Here is a 5,387-nt window from a genome sequence, read left to right as displayed (position 1 = left end):
AAATCTTTAAACAACCTCTTCTGAATAACCATGGGTCCCAGGATGTTTATACTTTGCAAGTTGCATCCTGAGATGAAAGGCTATACAATGTGTTCAACATAATGACTTTGTTTGACTTTCAATCACAGGGGTGAAATGTTAAAAAAAAAATAACGGTCTTTTGAATGAATTTTAATCATAAATACTGATATTTTGCCTGTAGCTTTATTTTAGATCACTTTTAAGGTTACAAGTGTGAGTTTTATACCAGGTGAGCGATGCAGGCCCATTGGGCCTCTTGTTTTCTATTTGGCTTTACAATCATTTTTTTGGCGAAATTTTACCGAAGCCAGTTGCAGGCATATTGCAAAAAAGGTTAGCCACTTTTTTAAAGTATTATGTCTAAAATATTTCAAAATATTCATTTATCATATTGTTCTCAGATAAATTCCAAAAAAATTATATGCAATTTTTTTCGGACTTCAAAGGGGGGTAGCTCTTTCAAAGAATATTTTTAGGTCACCTGAGCTTTAGCTCAAATGACCTATTGCTATCCGTCTTCGTCCTGTGTCATCCGTCGTCCGTTAACATTTTACATTTTACTGAAATTGATCAGAAATCCAATATGGCCGCCATTTTGGAAAACTATTTCAAACTTAAAGTCAAGTTCTGCTGGGCCGATTGAACTGAAACTGGGTAGGAATGATCAACTCATGGTCCTGACAAAATGTTGTTATTTTTCGGGTCATTCAGAAATCCAATATGGCCGCCATTTTGAAAAACTATTTCAAACTTAAAGTCACGTTCTGCTAGGCCGATTGAACAGAAACTTTGTAGGAATGATCGACTCATGGTCCTGACAAAGATTTGTTATTTTTCGGGTTGATCAGAAATATAATTTGGCTGCCATGGCCGCTATTTTGTAAATACCCATTTCAAACTTAAAAATAAGTTCAAATAGGCCGATCTAACTGAAAATCGGTCTAGGAATGATCAGCTCATGGTCCTGACAAACTTAAGTTAACGTTATACTTAACATTTTTTACTCAAATTGGTACATATTTCAACAACAAAAAATAAATACTGTAGGACTCGGGTGACCGTTAAGGCCCATGGGCCTCTTGTTAAAAATAGCCTGGAAACCTAATGTCAAATTTTGATATTTTGTTAGGTACACCCCAAAGAACAAAATATGCGAAATTAAAAAAAAAACATTGACTAGATTTGTTTGCCTCTAGTGTCCTTCTCTACCTTAATACATTTGTATTTGTTATTTTTTTCACAATATGTGTGGGTAGAGTGAAAAGATTGTGGGATTGTGAGAAAGATTTCATTCAGTGAAAATGTAGATGAATTCCTGTAGATTTTGTCTCCTTGCTGCCTTGTGTTAAATATGCTGCTAGCATGTTAGAATATTAAAAAATAAATAATGAATATGTGAACATGATTTGTTACGTTTTATATATATATGTATATTTGCATACCAAATGAATTGACTATCACCGATATCCAGCTCATTGGTGCAGAGTATTGTGGGAATTGTTGACTACTAAGATAAAGCATATTTAGCATATTCATACAATACTAGAGGGATGTCAGTGAGATATCTTTTAGGTATCACTGACACACCACATGGATGACAATGAGACACCTTATATTTGACACTGAGACCCTTTTGGATGTCACCAAGACGCATATTAGATGTCACCGAGACACTGTGTAGTAGTACATTTTACTGAGGCCAAACACGTTGTAGATGTCACTGATGCAAAGCATTTAATAGATGTCACTGCATTACATTGAAAATGTCACTGGCGTTAAACATCTTGTACATGTCACCGTGACACTAGACGTCAAGTGGACACATTGTAGATTAGCCAGTCTGGTGTCAGGGCCAGAGAAAACTGGACTAATTGTGGATATCACCAAGACCAAACACATTGTATAGTTGCATGTAGTTACCACTAAATCACTATGCAGACGTCACTACACCTTGTAAATATATGTTACTGACGTCAGTCACTCTGTAGATGTAACTAGTCACTTTGTAGATATGTCACTGACCTCAATCACCTTTTTCAGGTCATTGAGACATTTTGTAGATGACTCCGAGATACCCTGAAGATGCCACAGTTCTGAGTTCATTTCTGACGCTCTAGACCCACAATGACCTTGTGTCGAGGAGCTTTGAAAGCTAATGACGTCAAACGTTCTGTAAATGTCACTGACACAATGCACTTCGTCGTTGTCAGTGAGGTCATCCATCTAGATGCTAAAAGAAGTAATGTGTTTAACAAGACGAAACAACATATAAACATGGTATTTGTATGCCCTCCCTCAGTCATGAGATCGTTTTCTATGTGAAAAGATGTTATAATAAAGTCGTGACCAAGTTTTCCATGAGAAAGCATGTCCTCCAGCAGTCGTGACTTATATTAATTAGGTTTCACTAAGAGATAGAGTTCTCCGCCAGACGTGACTTCGTGTTCTGTTAGAGAGCCTGTTCTCAAGTCATGACTTCGTATTCTATAAGAGAACATATTCTCCATTCTGTTAGAGAGCATCATCTTCTCAAGTCCTGGGTTCGTGTTCAGTAAGAGAGCCTGTTCTACAGTCGTGAATCCGTGTTCTGTAAGAGAGCCTGTTCTACAGTCGTGAATTCGTGTTCTATAAGAGATCATGTTCTCCTCCAGTCGTGACTGCCTGCAGTACTGTAAGAGAGCATGTTCTCCTCCAGTCGTGACTGCCTGTTCTGTAAGAGAACATGTTCTCCTCCTGTCGTGACTCCGTGTTCTGTAAGAGAGCATGTTCTCCTCCAGTCATGACTGCCTGTTCTGTAAGAGAACATGTTCTACTCCAGTCGTGACGTCCATGTTCTGTAAGAGAATGATCTCCTCCAGCCGTGACTGCCTGCAGTACTGTAAGAGAGCATGTTCTCCTCCAGTCATGACTGCCTGTTCTGTAAGAGAACATGTTCTACTCCAGTCATGACTGCCTGTTCTGTAAGAGAAAATGTTCTCCTCCAGTCGTGACTGCCTGTTCTGTAAGAGAACATGTTCTACTCCAGTCGTGACGTCCATGTTCTGTAAGAGAATGAACTCCTCCAGCCGTGACTGCCTGCAGTACTGTAAGAGAGCATGTTCTCCTCCAGTCGTGACTTCCTGTTCTGTAAGAGAGCATGTTTTCCTCAAGTCATGACGTCATATTTTATAAGAGAGCATATTCGTGACTCCGTGGTCAGTAAGAGAGCATGTTCTCCATTGTTGATGTGTTCTGTCAGAGAGCCATATCTCCTCTAGTCGTGAATTCGTGTTCTGTAAGAGAGACAATGTTCTCCAGTCGTGACTCCATGTTCTGTAAGAGAGCATGTTCTCCTCGAGTTGTGACTATGTGTTCTGTAAGAGAGAATGTTCTACTCCAGTCGTGACTCCATGTTCTGTAAGAGAGCATGTTTTTCTCCAGTCCTTACTTCGTGTTCTGTAAGAGAGCATGTTTTCCTCCAGTCGTGACTCCGTGTTCTGTTAGAGAGCATGTTCTCCTCGAGTTGTGAATATGTGTTCTGTAAGAGAGCATGTTATTCTCCAGTCGTGACGTCGTGTTCTGTAAAAGAAGATGTTCTCGTCCAGTCGTGACTCGTGTTCGGCAGGAGAGCATGTTATTCTCTGGTCGTGTCGTCGTGTTCTGCATGATAGCATGTTATACTCCAGACGCGACTCGTGTTCTGCAGGAGAGCAAGTTATTCCCCAGTCGTGACGTCGTGTTCTGTAAGAAAACATGTTCTCCTCAAGTCGTGACTCGTGTTCTGCAGGAGAGCAAATTATTCCCCAGTCGTTACGTAGTGTTCTTTAGGATAGCATGTTATACTCCAGTCGTGACTCGTGTTCGGCAGGAGAGCAAGTTATTCCCCAGTCTTGACGTCGTGTTCTGTCAGAGAACATGTTCTCATCCAGTCGTGACTCCGTGTTCTGTAAGAGAGCATGTTCTCCTCGAGTTGTGACTATGTGTTCTGTAAGAGAGAATGTTCTACTCCAGTCGTGACTCCATGTTCTGTAAGAGAGCATGTTTTTCTCCAGTCCTAACTTCGTGTTCTGTAAGAGAGCATGTTTTCCTCCAGTCGTGACTCCGTGTTCTGTTAGAGAGCATGTGCTGTTAGAGAGCATGTTCTCCTCGAGTTGTGAATATGTGTTCTGTAAGAGAAGATGTTCTCCAGTCGTGACTCGTGTTCGGCAGGAGAGCATGTTATTCTCTGGTCGTGACGTCGTGTTCTGCAGGATAGCATGTTATACTCCAGACGTGACTCGTGTTCTGCAGGGGAGCATGTTATTCTCCAGTCGTGACGTCGTGTTCTGCAGGAGAGCAAGTTATTCCCCAGTCGTGACGTCGTGTTCTGTAAGAAAACATGTTCACCTCAAGTCGTGACTCGTGTTCTGCAGGAGAGCAAATTATTCCCCAGTCGTTACGTCGTGTTCTTTAGGATAGCATGTTATACTCCAGTCGTGACTCGTGTTCGGCAGGAGAGCAAGTTATTCCCCAGTCTTGACGTCGTGTTCTGTCAGAGAACATGTTCTTATCCAGTCGTGACTCCGTGTTCTGTAAGAGAGAATGTTATTCTCCAGTCGTGACGTAGTGTTCTGTTAGAGAGCATGTTTTCCTCCAGTCGTGACGTAGTGTTCTGTAAGAGAGCATGTTCTTCTCCAGTTCTGACTTCGAAACGAAATGGTTTAAGGCACCCTGCCCTTCCGAATCACTGTTGCAGTTACTGCCTTGATCACATCCTCAATTGTGGAATCAAATTCTTCCATAGAAATGTCACTTTGCTCAAAGATTTATTCCGTGAACATCTGCTACCGAAATCACCTCGTACATACCATAGCAAGTCTTACTTTTAAGGACAGTCAAACTAGTTGGTGTTTGGTGCAAAACTGGAAGTTTCTACTCCAAACCTACAGACCGAGACGTCGACTTATAGTTTACTATATTGGCTGCATGACGCTGAAGCATACAAGATGCCGACATAGTCATTGTCTGCGTGATGTTGAAGCATACCAGATGCCGACATAGTCAGTTGCCTGCGTGATGTTGAAGTTTACCAGCTGCTAACATAGTCAATTGCCTGCGTGATGTTGAAGTTTCCCAGATGCCGACATAGTCAATTTCCTGCGTGATGTTGAAGCATACCAGATGCCGACATAGTCAGTTGCCTGCGTGATGTTGAAGTTTACCAGCTGCTAACATAGTCAATTGCCTGCGTGATGTTGAAGTTTACCAGAGGCCGACATAGTCAATTTCCTGCGTGATGTTGAAGCATACCAGATGCCGACATAGTCAGTTGCCTGCGTGATGTTGAAGTTTACCAGCTGCTAACATAGTCAATTGCCTGCGTGATGTTGAAGTTTACCAGATGCCGA

This window comes from Mizuhopecten yessoensis, unplaced genomic scaffold (genome assembly GCF_002113885.1).
Source record: "Mizuhopecten yessoensis strain PY_sf001 unplaced genomic scaffold, ASM211388v2 scaffold11009, whole genome shotgun sequence".
NCBI lineage: Eukaryota > Metazoa > Mollusca > Bivalvia > Pectinida > Pectinidae > Mizuhopecten > Mizuhopecten yessoensis.
This window is presented reverse-complemented; position numbering follows the sequence as displayed.